Genomic DNA, 16130 nt, shown 5'->3' on the forward strand with positions numbered 1-16130 from the left:
TTGAGAAAAATCTGGAGGTACTTCCAAATCTACAAATACCTACCAATCTGTAGACAGCAAACAGGCTTTATTTGTGAGATTTAAGATCTTTTAAAATTGAAACTAAACTCACTTGTGCAGTTGAATCGCCCACAGCAAACCAAGAGGTCTTTAAAAAAAAAAAAATCCCACAACCTTTCTTATTCTATTGTTGGAACAAGAGAATGTTCATTTGTCAATGGAGACGGCTAAAAACCTGTTGTCCAGTAAAGTGCTGGGCACCGTTGACATAGCTGATTGGCAGTCATGTTGCCCTGGCAAACTGGCCCACTCCGTTGCCCAGAATGTAGGTTTTTGAAAGAGAAAAGAGATTTCTGTCCCTTGAGAATGCAGGAAACTCGCAGTTCATAGGTTAAACCAGAAGTTTGTTTGGGTGACAGGAAATTTGGCAAGCCCTGCAAAAAACAAAAAGACTCGGGCACTGTTTTAAAAGCCATACTATGTAACTTTCCCTCGGGAGCGAGTGGGGCCCCTGGCAGACAGAACTGCAGCTGGAGCAAGGAGGAACAGAAACACTGCCACGACCTCCTGAGCGTCCTTGTCTTCACGCCCATGAGGATGACGAGAGGCTCCCACGGGGCTCTGTCCAAGGGCACCGCGGGGCAGAGGCCCCAAGGAGGCAGGAGGGAGTTCCCACCAGGATGATTGACCATGCGCTGTGTTGCTTGGTCTTCGCCCCATGAAGTTGCATGAAGACAAGCAGGGAAGCCTCTCCAAGAGTCGATCGTTCTTTTGTCAGCTGACTTCACGGCCACTTTAGATTTGGGCTGGACTTCCCTCCCGTCAAACGTGGGAGAAGGGAGAGAGCAAACTCCTAATGCCAACACTGTCGACCTCTGGAGAGGAGCAGTGTGCATGCTCTCTTTTCTGTTCTTCTCCGTGGAAAATCCCAGTTCTTGTCAGCTTTGCGAGAATTCACTCACCGGTTTCATTTAACGCCAGAATGAGTCCACTGAAACTTGATCTTGAGAAAGAGACCATCGCAGCCACCAGGCTCCTCAGACAGGAAAGCGCGTGGTGTCCAGGCCATCCCTGCGTTTCTGTAGTGGGTTGTAGTTCTGGGGGATGATGCTATGAATCAGTGTCACAGAGGGTGAGTGAGGGTCTTCTTGGGTGGTCCAGCAGGGACGATGCCAGACTGCCAACGCAGGGGGCGCGGGTTCTGTCTCTGGGTAACTAGAGCCCACGTGCCACCTCGAAGATCCTGCACACCACAACTAAGACCCGGCACAGGCAAATATATATATTTTTGAAATAGGGGACATTCCAAACCCAGAGTGGCTGCCCGGCTTTACGGCACTAATAACTCTCAGTGTGACACAGGTGCCCTAGACGGCGCCCCTTTCTTCATTTATCCACATTTTATTCTTGGCTGTGCTGGGTCTTGCTGCTGCGCAGGCTTCTCTCTAGTTGCGGTGAGTGAGGACTACTCTCTGGAGGTGGAGCATGGGCTCTGGAGCGCAGGCTCAAAGATAAGCCCGTGGTGGCGCATTGGGTTAGTGCCTCCATGACAGACGAGATCTTCCCAGATCAGAGATCAAGCCCGTGTCTCCTGCTTGGGCAGGCAAGTTCTCTACCTCTGAGCCACCAGGGAAGCCCCAGGCACAGCCCTTTCTAAAGCACAGGAAACAAAACTGTTCAAACCTCCGCCCAACATTCAAGGCATCAACCTCCCCCTCCAGCCAGCCTGCCCCTCCTGCTTCTTTCATTCCAGCTGAACCACGTGGCTCTTTGCCGCAACGCCTCTCCTCTGGTTCTCTCTGCCATGGGCAAAATCCTGCTAAGGGCTTCCCTAGTGGCTCAGTGGTTAAGAATTTGCCAGGCCTTGCAGGAGACGTGGGTTCCACCCCTAGGTCGAATTTATGCTCTCGAACTGTGATGCTGGAGAAGACTCTTGAGAGTCCCTTGAGCTGCAAGGAGAGCCAACCAGTCCATCCTAAAGGAAATCTACCCTGAATATTCATTGGAAGGACTGATGCTGAAGCTGAAGCTCCAACACTTTGGCCACCTGATGCGAAGAACTGACTCACTGGAAAAGCCCCTGATGCTGGGGAAGATTGAGGGCAGGAAGAAAAGGGGGACAACAGAGGATGAGGTGGTTGGACGGCATCACCGACTCAATGGACAAGAATTTGAGCAACCTCTGGGAGACAGTCAGTGAAAGACAGAGGAGCCTGGCGTGCTGCAGTCCATGGTGTCACAAAGAGTTGGACATGACTTAGCGACTGAACAACAACAAATCTCACCCACCCTTGAGGCTGCGAGAGAGGGAGACGGCAGGATGGCTTCCACCCCAGGCTGCAGCTGTCTCTCAGGGCAGTTCCTGTGGAGCCACTGACGTCCACACTGAGTGAACCCAACATTAGTACATGCATGCTTTCGCGGTGCACCCGTCTAATGTGTCTGACTCCCCAAGAGGCACAACACGGGGTCTCCTTAGAAGACTCACTGTCCCGTTGGGACGGAGACTGAGGGGAGCCAGCCTGAGGGGTGAAGAGAGCTCAGCCCACCCTTGGGGACAAGCGGCCCGCGGGTAGACAGCCACCAACTCAAAGAGTGGCCTGGTTAGACTGATTATTGGGGAAACAAGGAGCTTGAGCTCCAGGGCTCCCATGTTCTTTACTACTTTCAGATTCTTGAAAGCCTTCTAGAATATTACAACTTGCAACAAAAATAGTTCATAGTGTAATACAGGATTATAGTCTATAATACAAAATTCCTATGTTAAGGTCTTCAAGTTTTCCTGAAAAAAAAAAAAAAAAAGGATTTTATGGGGAAAATTATAACTACATGTCTCTGAAGACTCTAAGGGCAACCTAACAGATTTTTGGAAAATTTACCCCACCCCGCCCCTGCCACCAGTGTGTTGGTATTTTTTCCTGCCCTCTTTCCTCATGGAGAATGTCCTTGTAATAAGCCATAGATGTTCCAGTGTGTTGTCTTTCTGAGGTGTTGAAAGTTAGGTTCTGATGTCCTCAAAAACTCACTGGAGCTTTCAGATATATGAAAGTCAGATTCATTCATTTTCTGGTCATTATCTCAGTTCAACCTGCAATAACAAGTACTCTAGCAGGAATTGAAGTTCGTGCAGCCACTGTGGAAAGCAGTATGGGGGTTCCTCATAAAACTGAAAATGATTCAGCCAGCCTGCTCCTGGGCCTATATCTGGAGAAAACTATGATTCAAAAAGATACATGTATCCCAATATTCATAACAGCACTACTTACAATTGCCAGGACATGGAAACAACCAAAAGATGCATTGACAGAGGAAAGGATAAGAAGTCTGGCACGTAGACACAGTGGAGTATTACTCCGCCATAAAAGAGAACGAAATGATGCCATTTGCACCAACATGGGTGGGGCTAGAGATTATCATAATAAGTGAATTGAGTCAGACAAAGACAAGTATCACGATATCACTTATATGTGGAATCTAGAATATTACACAGATGACCCCACCTAGGAAATGAACAGACTCACAGACATAGAGACCAGACTTGTGGTGGCCAAGGGGGAGGGGCTGGGGGGCCTGGGGAAGTGATGGAACAGGATATTGGGGTTAGCAGATGTAAGCTTCTGTATTTATCAACACAATGGATAGTCTACAAGGTCCTAGTGTATAGCATAGGAAAGTATATTCAATATCCTATGTTAAACCATAGTGGAAAAGAATATTTTTAATATTTTTGCATGCATGCTAAGTCCTTTCAGTCATATCTGACTCTTTGTAACCCCGCAGACTGTAGCCCACCAGGCTCCTCTGTCCATGGGATTTCCCAGGCGAGAATACTGGAGTGGGTTGCCACTTCCTCCTCCAGGGGATCTTCCCGACCCAGGGATTGAACCCAGGTCTCCAGCATTGCAGGCAGATTGTTTACCACTGAGCCACCAGGGAAGCCTGTGATAAGAATCCAGGAGCTCCTGAGAATCTTCTGTTTAACACCTCTTTGTAAAACTTTGTCTATTGTTGTTCAGTCACTAAGTCATGTCTGGCTCTTTGCAGTCCCATGGACTGCAGCCCTGCAGGCTCTCTTGTCCTTCATTATCTCCTGGAGTTTGCTCAAACTCTTGTCCATCGAGTCAGTGATGCCATCCAACCATCTCATCCTCTGTCGCCCCCTTCTCCTCCTGCCATCAAACTTTCCCAGGATCAGGGTCTTTTCCAGTAATTTGGCTTTTCACATCAGGTGGCCAAAGTACTGGAGCTTCAGCATCAGTCCTTCCAGTGAATATTATATTCTCCGTAGAAGACCAAAAACTTTTGGTTTAAAAAACATCACCCAAAAAAAAAAAAAAATCACCCCAATTTTACTACTCTACACAACCACTAAAAATAAATTTAGTATTTCTGTCTAGTCCATTTTCTGTATATATGATTCATAACATGTCATTAGCTTAAGTCCCAGTGATAATTAAATAGCCGTATATTTCACTCTGTGCCTGCCTGTATCTTTCTACTTTGACTTCTTGCCAAAGCTAGGGGGGCGAACTGTTCTTAAGAGTAGCAACTACGGGACTTCCCTAGTGGCCAGTGGTTAGGAATCCTCCTGCGAATGCGGGGGACTCGGGCTCTCTCTCTGGTCCGGGAAGATTCCGTATGTCTCGGAGCAGCTAAGCCCGTGCACCACAATGACTGACCCGGCACTCTGGAGCCCGGGAACCACAGCTGTCGAGCCCACGTGCTGCGGCTCCTGAAGCCCGGCCGCCTGGGGCCTGCGATGCATACGGAGAGGCCGCCGCCGTGAGAGGCCTGTGCACACACCCAGAGAGCAGCTCCGAGAGCCCGTGTGCAGCAGTGAGGCCCAGAGCAGACGAAACAACTTAAATAAGTAATACAATTATTTAAAAAATAGCAACAATGATGATTAAATTTGTGTTCACATGCCTGCTTTGTGTTCAACTTTCTGCAAGTCAGATGACTTCTGAGTCCGGGCATTTGCTTCTGAAATCACCCTATGTTCTCATAAATCCACCATTTCTATGGTCTTTCAGGTTTCCTGAGCGCTCAACCTCAGATTCTTTGTGGTACTGTTGAGCAGAACTCGTTAGAACTGACCCTGCATTCCATGTTATCGCTGGTATTGTGAAAAACATTCTCGCTTTCCGTACGCTATCTCTAGATCTGATAGTAAATAATTTTTCACCCATTTAACAATGAAAAATAATGACTTTTTAAATTTACTTATAATTGAAGGGTAATTGCTTTACTGAATTTTGTTGTTTTCTGCCAATGTCAACATGAATCAGCCATAGGTATACATATATTTATACCTATGCATATACATTTTATTCCAACGTCGTAAAATTAAATCTCAGCATTGTTTCATCACTCTTCTATTGATCTGGGGCTTGTGGTGGTGGGTTTCATGTGTCCAGCATCGTTTCATTGCTCTTCTATTGGTTTGGGAGCTTGTGGTGGTGGGCTTCATGTGTCCAGCATCGTTTCATCGCTCTTCTATTGGTTTGGGGGCTTGTGGTGGTGGGCTTCATGTGTCCAGCATCGTTTCATCGCTCTTCTATTGGTTTGGGGGCTTGTGGTGGTGGGCTTCATGTGTCCAGCATCGTTTCATCGCTCTTCTATTGGTTTGGGGGCTTGTGGTGGTGGGCTTCATGTGTCCAGCATCGTTTCATCGCTCTTCTATTGGTTTGGGGGCTTGTGGTGGTGGGCTTCATGTGTCCAGCATCGTTTCATCGCTCTTCTATTGGTTTGGGGGCTTGTGGTGGTGGGCTTCATGTGTCCAGCATCGTTTCATCGCTCTTCTATTGGTTTGGGGGCTTGTGGTGGTGGGCTTCATGTGTCCAGCATCGTTTCATCGCTCTTCTATTGATCTGGGGGCTTGTGGTGGTGGGTTTCATGTGTCCAGCAGCACAGGTTTGTGTCCAAGGAGGTCCTCAAGGTTGTTTATAGAAACCAGCTCTAAACTGAGAGGAGAGCTCAGAAGGGTGCTTAGTTACCAAACTTAGGTTTTTATTCACTGGCAACCTGATACTTGTCTTTGGCACAGTAACCAGGATCTTTGTAGCAATGCCCAAATAAGAATTTGAGCTCTCAATAAGCACATGAAAAGATGCTCAAAATCACTTAACCGCAGGGGAATGCAAATCAAAACCACAAATGAGAAGCACTTCACACTTACTAGGATGGCTAGAATTTTTAAAAAAGGACCTTAACAAGTGTTAGTGAGATGGAGGGGAATCAGAACCTTCATTCACTGCTGGTGAGACTGTTTCCCTTTAGAATACAGTCAGGGCCTCAAAATGTTAAACACAGAGTTATCATACTCAGTTGCTCAGTCCTGTCCAACTCTGCGACCCTATGGACTGTGGCCCGCCAGGGTCCTCTTCCATGGGATTTCCCAGGCAAGAAAACTGAAGTGTGTTGCCATATCCTCTTGCAGGGATCTTCCCGACCGAGGGACTGAACTCATATATTTCTTGCATATCCTGCATTGGCGGATGGATTCTTTACCAGTGAGTCACCTGGGAAGACAGAGTTACCACATCACCCAGCAATTCCCTCCCTAGGTATTTACCCCAGAGAAGTGTGAACACATCCATACAAAAATGTGTACATGAACAGTCAGAGCAGCTTTATTTATAATAGAGAAAAAATGAGAACCCCAACGTCCAACCACTGACATGTGGATAAAATGGGAAATATCCGTACAATAGAAAGTTATTCAATAAAATGAATAAAGTATTGACATGCATTACAACATTGATAAACCTTGAAAACATGATGTTAAGAAGCTGGATGTATCTTTATAATCACATTATATGATTTCATAAATATGAAACATCCCAAACAGGCAAATCTATAGATACAGAACACGTTAGTGGTGGTCTGGGGCTGTGGGGATGGGAGATGGGGTGTCAGTCTCTTTGGGGTCTGATGGTCTTGTTCTCAAATTAAGAGTTTCCTATCAGTCCAGTGGTTAGGACTCTACTCTTTCACTGCTATGCACCCAGGGCACAATCCCTGGTCAGGGAACTAAGATCCCACATGGCCCAAAAAAAAAAAAATTTAAAGTCTTAGTTCAGCTATACGTCATTAAAAAAACAGATTAAAAAGTAATAAGATTGACGCATGGCACAGAGAAAAAAATCAGGTCTAGATCATAGATATGGTTGCCTGTGAATTGACTAAAAACTGTTGAATTGTGTCTTTAAATCTGTGAATTTTATAGTACGTTAATTATATACACGGTAAGACTATTTTTGCAGGAAAAGAATCTGACCCTTCATTCAGTCACACACACAAAGACTGAAAATAGACACCAAAATGTTTTTTTGGAGGGATGGTAATCACAAGACACCTTGTCTCCTCCACACTTTCTAACTTTTCTACAGAGACAAGCAGGACGAAGACATTCTAGGCGGAGGGTACAGCAGGCGCACAGGCCCTGAGGGCCTGGGCTCACCCGGGAGGAGGGGGCGGGCTGTGGGGGTGAGAACGGAGCAGCAAGACCTCTCTCCCAGACACAGAGGGAGATACAGAATAAAGGGCAAAATTGGAATCTTTCAGGTGGGGCAATGAACTTTCCATCTAAGAACCATGGCCCAGTTCATCCATAACTTTGCAGAGAAGGCCCCAGTGCTGGTTAAGTCTGCAGCAACTTACTCAAAGCCTCAGTCGGCTGCATTTGGGGACAAAATGCCAAAAAAGATGATCCATAGTGCTCAATGGAAACAGTGACAGACTTTATCTTTTGGGGCTCCAAAATTACTGCAGAGGGTGACTGCAGCCATGAAATTAAAAGACACTTGTTCCTTGGAAGAAAAGTTATGACCAACCTAGACAGCATATTAAAAAGCAGAGACATTACTTTGCCAACAAAGGTCCGTCTAGTCAAGGCTATGGTTTTTCCAGTAGTCATGTATGGATGTGAGAGTTGGACTAAAAGAAAGCTGAGAGCCGAAGAATTGATGCTTTTGAGCTGCAGTGTTGGAGAAGACTCTTGAGAGTCCCTTGGACAGCAAGGAGACCCAACCAGTCCATCCTACAGGAAATCCACCCTGAATATTCATTGGAAGGACTAATGCTGAAGCTGAAACTCCAATACTTTGGCCACCTGACACGAAGAACTGACTCATTGGAAAACACCCTGATGCTGGGAAAGATTGAGGGCAGGAGGAGAAGGGGACGACAGAGAATGAGATGGTTGGATGGCATCACTGACTCAATGGACCGGAGTTTGAGTAAGCTCCGGGAGTTGGCGATGGAGGGAGACCTGGCATGCTGCAGTTCATGGGGTCGCAAAGAGCCAGACACGACTGAGCGGCTGAACTGAATAGTGTTCAAGCCGCTAGCTTCAATCAGCTCCCGGTTAAGGCAGCTCTGCTGGGTGGTTTGGTGACCACTGAGCTGTGGATGTGGTTTCATGCTGGTGAGACCATAGCCAAGTGTGGCATCATTGGTTGTGATGTTTGAAGACCAATATGTAACATGTGATAATGTTTGCTTTATTATTTGGGTGTTCTTGGACCATGTGTGAGGAGCCTGGTATTTGAATAAAATAAGACAACAGGTCAAAAAAAATTGTTCCAAACGTACACAGCATTTAAAAGAATAGCACAACAAGGGTCTTCCCTTTATGCTATTCTTTATTTTTTTAAGTTCTTTTCATCAGATCAGATCAGATCAGTCGCTCAGTCGTGTCCGACTCTTTGCGACCCCATGAATCGCAGCACACCAGGCCCACTGTCCATCACCAACTCCTGGAGTTCACCGAGACTCACGTCCGTCGAGTCAGTGATGCCATCCAGCCATCTCATCCTCTGTCGTCCCCTTCTACTCCTGCCCCCAATCCCTCCCAGCATCAGAGTATTTTCCAATGAGTCAACTCTTCGCATGAGGTGGCCAAAGTGCTGGAGTTTCAGCTTTAGCATCATTCCTTCCGAAGAAATCCCAGGGCTGATCTCCTTCAGAATGGACTGGTTGGATCTCCTGGCAGTCCAAGGGACTCTCAAGAGTCTTCTCCAACACCACAGTTCAAAAGCATCGATTCTTCGGCGCTCAGCCTTCTTCACAGTCCAACTCTCACATCCATACATGACCACAGGAAAAACCATAGCCTTGACTAGACGAACCTTTGTTGGCAAAGTAATGTCTCTGCTTTTGAATATGCTATCTAGGTTGGTCATAACTTTCCTTCCAAGGAGTAAGCGTCTTTTAATTTCATGGCTGCAGTCACCATCTGTAGTGATTTTGGAGCCCAGAAAAATAAAGTCTGACACTGTTTCCACTGTTTCCCCATCTATTTCCCATGAAGTGATGGGACCGGATGCCATGATCTTCATTTTCTGAATGTTGAGCTTTAAGCCAACTTTTTCACTCTCCACTTTCACTTTCATCAAGAGGCTTTTTAGTTCCTCTTCACTTTCTGCCATAAGGGTGGTGTCATCTGCATATCTGAGGTTCTTGATATTTCTCCCGGCAATCTTGATTCCAGCTTGTGTTTTTTCCAGTCCAGCGTTTCTCATGATGTACTCTGTATATAAGTTAAATAAACAGGGTGACAATATACAGCCTTGACGAACTCCTTTTCCTATTTGGAACCAGTCTGTTGTTCCATGTCCAGTTCTAACTGTTGCTTCCTGACCTGCATACAAATTTCTCAAGAGTCAGGTCAGGTGGTCTGGTATTCCCATCTCTTGAAGAATTTTCCACAGTTTATTGTGATCCACACAGTCAAAGGCTTTGGCATAGTCAATAAAGTTTTTTTCATAATTTTATTTATTCATCAATTTTTGGCTGTGCTGAGTCTTTGTTGCTGAAGGGGCTCCTCTCGAGTTGCGGTGCGCAGGCTTCTCATCGTGGTGCTTCTCACTGTGGAGCCTGGGCAAGTGGGCGAGTGGGCTCCGGTGGTTTGCGGGCACGGGCTCTAGTACACAGGCTTACTGCCCCTTGGCCTGTGGGATCTTCCCGGACCAGGGTTCAAACCCATGTCTCCCGCACTGGCAGGTGGGGTCTTTACTACTGAGACACCAAGGAAGCCCCTCGCTGTGCTATTCTTTTAAATGCTGTGTACATTTGGAAATTGTTCATAGCAGAAGTTAGCAAAAAAATAAAGAAATCGTAGTCTTGTGTGGGTAGTGTTGTAAGTGTAAAAACCACCTCAAAGCCAAGCTGGAGGCGTTTGGGGTGGAGTTCCGCCAACCCCCTGACATCAAGACACTTTCAGCCCCGGTCCGGTCCTCACATGGCCAGGTTACCCTGTGTCCCCAAGGGGGCTGCACTTTTCCCCACCAGGCTCTGTGCACGTTGTTTCTTTAATGGTCTCTCTGTTCAATAACATGAGAGGTGCACACGGCCGAGGCCAGCACAGGACAGGCGCACTAAATGCTTTCCACCCAAGTTTCGACTGAATGATTTTCTGGGGACTCCGCTGCTGCTTCTTTCCTCTGTTTTATAAGATTCTCTAAGGGCTGAAGACAGGGTGCTTCTGCCATTGATCAACAAGAACATGGGCTTTGAAGCTTTAAGAAGAACATGGATTCAAACCCAGGCTCCTCTGCCGCGTGACTTTAGGCAGATGCCTTGCCTTTCTGGGCACTGGGCACCTTACCGCGGACGTTGTACAGCACGTTGGTTTATACACCGTCAAGGCAGAAATGGCCCCGGGGCCAGAGGTAGAAACTGAAGGGAGCTATTGGGTCAGCCAAAATGTTTGGGTTTTTTTGCAAGATGTATTGGAAGAACCCAAACGAACCTTTTGGCCAACCAAAAGTAATATTACAATTGTTATCTTTTTTCTTTTTTATTTCATCTTTTTAATGTTATTCTTTTCACTCACTTGAATTTCTTTGTCTTCCCTGTACCTTTTGGCCTCCTTTCTGCTTCCTTTGTTTTTCACCTCAACAGGTTCCCCCCAGAGAAATCAGAAAGCAACGTGTGAAATTCTCAGTCTGTAATCCCACCTTTGTCACCCAAGGCGATAGTGAGTTCACTACCCCATCGTGGATACTGGGGGGAGGGAGGAGGCGGGGAAGGGAGAGTGTCGTTGGCCACGGTCACCCTCCTAAGAATGGGATCCCTAAGCACAGTCCAAGAATCCAACCTTTTTTTTTTTTTGTATTTTAACATTTAGTCATGAAAACAAATGATCATCCAGCTTTATTGAGGTAGACTGACAAATAAAATGGTATGAAACCAATCTGTTTTGATTTTAGGCATCCAAATAGAACTCTTTGTAACACATGATCAGTGCCAAGGCTGAACTACAGACCCAAAGAAACAATATCGACTTGCTCTCAATTATTTTAGGAAAAAGAGGCCTACCTTTTCTTCCCCAGATGGTGGGGAGCAGAGTCGCGTACATGTTCACCATTGTTCCAGGTCTTCGAAGAGAGTCTTTGGGTAACAGTTAGGGGCTTTGCCTAGACAGGGGCTCAAGCGAAGAGACTTTAGATGAAATGGTGCTAACAGGGCATGCGCCCCAGCCTGTGCCCGCCGAGCTCACAGGTGTGAACCCGGGTCATGTCCCTGACCGACAACCAACAGAGCTCAGCTCTCCTCTGATTTTACTACAGAAAAGCACAAAATAGGTGGTTTTTTTCCAAGTTAGCATTGTGTTCAGGCAGATACTGAACTTTCCTCCATGGGTGAAGGGTTTAACATTCATTTTTCGAGCATTTTTCATTCAGGAACATTGATACAGAAAAAAACGGGGTCCCAGGTTGCCCCATCTCATTCTGGCTCGTAGAGTGTGAAAAAGAGGAACCCGAGGAGGTCTCCGTCTGAAACTGGTTCTGTGAGGGGCCCTCTCGGGACCTGTCTCGGTAGAGAGGGCCCCCTTGCAAATCTGACTTGCCCAGGTGGACTCATTCGCAGGGGTGACAGGCAGCAAAATTAGTTCAGGAAGGCGTTTAAGAACATCACCTCCAAGGGGGAGGGCCCGGAGACAGATGGAGGGGGAGGTGAGCATGAGTAGATGCAGACTGTTGTACACAGGATGGGCAAAGAGCAAGGTCCTCCTGTACATCACAGGGAACCACAGTAATGTCCTGCGGTAAACCAGAATGGAAAAGAATATGAAAGAGAATGTGTGTATGTGTGTAACTGAGTCACTTTGCTGGACAGCAGAAATTAACACAACACTGTCAATCAGCTGTATGTCAATAAAATAAAATTTAAAAAAGAATATCACCTCAAAAAAGAACTACAGATGTAGACATCTCGATTGAAAAATGCAAAACAACAATTGGGGCAGACACTGTTACCTGTGTAAGTGTGCCTCGGCTTTGTGTCCAGTGGCCTACACAGGGCGTGGGGCTGGGAGGGGCCCTCAGATCCGCCCGGAGGAATGAGAGTTGCTGAGGCTGCCTTAAGGATGCAAGGCAGCTCTGCAATGAGACAGGTCTGTCTCTCATCAATCTTCTCTGCCTTCTCCAGCTCACTCCGGTGAGCTGCCCTGCTAAATCCGACAGCTCGCCTCATGGGAGGGCACCCTGGTGGGCCACCAGTCAGCCAATGGATGGACCTGTTTTGGCAAGTGTCTCCTCCCACCACCCACCCAAACTGTGGTCTGCAAAGTGCCCTGTCCTGCTTGCCTTGCACCTCCCGATGGGGGTGAGCATCACACTTCATGTGTGCAGGATGCGTGTGCCCAGAGAGTGCATCTGATTTCAGATCCTAGCTCTGGAGCCTGGTCTTGGGACTGCCTTGGATGGCAAGGGTCTCATAACCAAGCCAGTATCTCTTTTCATTTTTAAGCTGCTCAGTTGTTTCTAAAATAGACCTGAGGTGCTGGACTGGAGCATCTTGAATCCACTTCTGATTCTGGCTCTAACACTGGGGACCAGCTTTAAGGCGGTGAACAAACCACTCCCTCTTAGGGTCCCCGTTTGCTCCCCTGGGACAGAGCAGGTCTCAGGAGACAGACGATCAAGGTCCCAAGATGGGACGAATGTGCTCTGAGTGCAGTTCTATGTAGTGGCTTCATGACTTGGGCACTGAAAGAAGGCGCCACTCCCATTACCAGGACCTGGAAGCCCGCACTGTGCTCAGTCGCTCAGTTGTGTCCGACTCTTTGTGACCCCCTGGACTGTATCCCGCTGGGCTCCTCCGTCTGTGGGATTCTCCAGGCAAGGATACTGGAGTGGGCTGCCATTTCCTTCTCTGGAGGATCTTCCTGTTCCACGGATTGAACCCATCCCTCCTACAGTGGCAAGTTTGAAGGATTAGGACTTGCGTATCTCTTTATTCTCTTGGGCTCCAAAATCACTGCAGATGGTGACTGCAGCCATGAAATTAAAAGAATGCTTGCTGCTTGGAAGAAAAGGTATGACCAACCTAGACAGCATATTAAAAAGCAGAGATATTTCTTGGCTGACAAAGTCTGTGTAGTCAAAGCTATGGTTTTTCCAGTAGTCATGTATGGATGTGAGAGTTGGACTACAAAGAAAGCTGAGAGTGGAAGAATCAATGCTTTTGAACTGTGGTGTTGGAGAAGACTCTTGAGAGTCCCTTGTACAGCAAGGACATCCAACCAGTTCATCCTAAAGGAAATCCGTCCTGAATATTCATTGGAAGGACTGATGCTGCAGCTGAAATCCCAATACTTTGGCCACCTGATGCGAAGAACTGACTGACTGGAAAAGACCCTGATGCTGAAGCTTTGGGAGTCTGTGCAGTCCCTGGGGTCGTAAAGAGTCTGACATGACGGAGGGACTGAACTGAACTGATGTCTGTGGGGCGGGGGGAAGTAGCGAGGATGTTCTCGTTGACCGTGATCGTCTACCTCCACTGCCCACTTGGAGACACATCCTCATCCCCTTCAAAGTTCCCTAACGGCGAACACGTCAGCTTTCCCACCCAGCGCAGCCCTGTCCTCCCCTCTGACTTCCGATTTGTTGACAGCTGCATCATTTTCTCCGGGAGCCTCCCCAGGGCTGTCTTTGATCCTCCTGGCTCCTACCCTTCCTGACACCACCCTTTCGTTCTCCACATGAGTCACCAGGCCTCAGAGCCACCAGGTCCCCGAGCAGAAGGAACCTCTCCCCTTCGATTCAGACACAGCTGAGCCCTGCAGAGAGGTGGCTGCTGGCCCGCGTCACCTGGCGCTGGGATGCGCAGGCTGGACCAGAGCCTGTGGGCCCGGACACCCCTCCTACCACCGCTCCTCCTGGCCAGGTTCTTCCTGAACACATTCCCCCATCCTTTCTCTCTGGCCCCACCGCCGCCTGCTCAGGGCCTGGTCCCCCATGTCCCCTTTGGTCAGTCCCCTCAGCAGCCATTTCACCACCTACTCACCGGTGTCCCTCCACTCACCCCTGTGGAAACAGCGTCAGTGCCGCCCCTTGACCCGGAAGTGAACTCCTCCCCTTGACCCGGAAGTGAACTCCTGTTCAACAAAGTGCTCCGAGCATGTCTCTGGTGTGAGCTGCAGTGGGTCAACGTCTGGTCCCTCCGTGGCCTCAACCCGGCCGGGTCCTTTTTCAACCTGTCCTCCTGCCCCAGGGATGGCACCTCCACGGCCAGGAGGCCTGCCCTCCTGTTTGTGCACCTTCAGGGGCCTCCCCGGATGCAGAGAACCCTGCCCCTCCCGACCCCGCGGAGTGAGCACTGCCTGCAGAGGCCCCTGCGCGTGCCCTGAATTTAGGCCCCTTCTTGGCGGGGTCCCTCCGGCCACTCTCCCTCCTGCTCACTGTCCTGGGGGCACTGAAGGGGCCCCAGGAGCTGCCTTTGCTGCCCAAGGGGGTGACTTCCCGCCTCCATGCCCCCGCCCAGCGCCCCCTGTCTCCTTTAGCTCTTGCTGCCTCATGGAAGGTGGCCGAGACTCAGTGACCTCCTCCCCCACGCCCTCTCCCCACTCCCTGCCTCCAGTGAACGCAGACCCCGAGTCACTGTGTCTGGGGAGGCACGGCTGTAGTTGAACGAGGTCAGGGCGGGTCCCTCAGCCTAGGGTGCTCTGAGAAGCTCCCCTGGGGGCCTGACACCCCCCAGCCCGGAGCCCAGGAACCCGGGACACAGGGAACGCCTGCTTGGTTCCCAACAGGATATGCTCCGTTAAGTGGTTTAAACTCCGTTCTCCTTTCTTCTGACCCTGAGAAACCTGACCAGCTGGACGGCACAGATTCCTGGCATATTTTGGGGGGAGGGCAGTGTACCTTTCCCGAGAGCATGGGGTTTCATGACCTGTCGTTGGATCTGAAGCGTCAGTGCTGAAAATAGCGGCGATGCTGTTTGCTCACAGATCTGGGTCGGGAATTTAAACAAGACCACGAGGTGCTTGGTCTCTGTCTCAGGGGACAACCGAGGTGCTGTCCCTGCCCCCGGATCAGGTGACTCAGAAGTCAGAGGCAGGGTGATGGCCGATGGCCTGGCACGGGGCAAACGTCTGGCTGGGTGCTCAGCTCTCCACGGGGTCCAGGGCATCCTTCGCCCTGTGGCCTCTCCATCAGGATTCAGGGCACACGTTTTGTGATGGCTCTGGTCTCCCAAGAGGGCAAAAGCAGGATCCACCGAGCTTCCTTAAGGCGTCGTTAAGGCGTCGGCTGAGAGGTGGTACAGGTACCCCCCCCCCCCATCCCTTCCTGTTGCTTGAAGCAGACGGAGTCAAGCGGAGGCACCTTTCACCCGGGAAGGGCTTGGGTACAGAAGGCACGGTCCACTGCAGAGCTGTGCTGGCCACTGTCAGGCACTCTGCAGGCCTTGCCTTTCCAGGTGGTCGATTCTTCAGTGGGTGGAGGGCTGGGCCCCCCTCAGCACCCTTCCTGTGGGCTCCTGGCTCCCAGACCAGCTTCCCCTCCAGCCGCCTTGTCCAGAAGGGACGAAGGGAACCGCAGGTGCCCTGGGCCCTCCAAGCGGGCCTGTTACCCTCCAACTCCTCCCTCACCGAGAACTTTCCTTTGGGTCAGTTGGAGGGGAATGTAGAGACATGGGCCACACTCTCATTTTACAGATGAGAAAACTGAGTCTAATCTGGGTTTTTAGTCTGATAAGAAATGAGCGAATTAGGTTTGAGAGCCCAGGACTCTCATTTTTTTTTTTTTAATTGAAAAATTAGGAAATAGGGCAAGAATAGAGATGCAGATGGAGAGAATGGACTTGTGGCCACGGGGGGGAAGGGGAAGGCGGGATGAACT

General features: G+C 49.0%; 1 long non-coding RNA gene across 1 annotated transcript; it reads right to left on the reverse strand.

Moving 5' to 3' along the window:
• Positions 1 to 6206: 6206 nt before the first annotated feature.
• On the reverse strand, positions 6207 to 14374 carry LOC129648543 (uncharacterized). The gene is made up of 3 exons (XR_008712775.1): positions 14296 to 14374; positions 11323 to 11420; positions 6207 to 6521 (listed from the first exon to the last, which is right to left on the reverse strand). It is a non-coding gene; the product is annotated as an uncharacterized LOC129648543 (long non-coding RNA).
• Between the last annotated feature and the right edge of the window lie 1756 nt (positions 14375 to 16130).

Source organism: Bubalus kerabau, chromosome 4, assembly GCF_029407905.1.
Source record: "Bubalus kerabau isolate K-KA32 ecotype Philippines breed swamp buffalo chromosome 4, PCC_UOA_SB_1v2, whole genome shotgun sequence".
Lineage (NCBI taxonomy): Eukaryota > Metazoa > Chordata > Mammalia > Artiodactyla > Bovidae > Bubalus > Bubalus kerabau.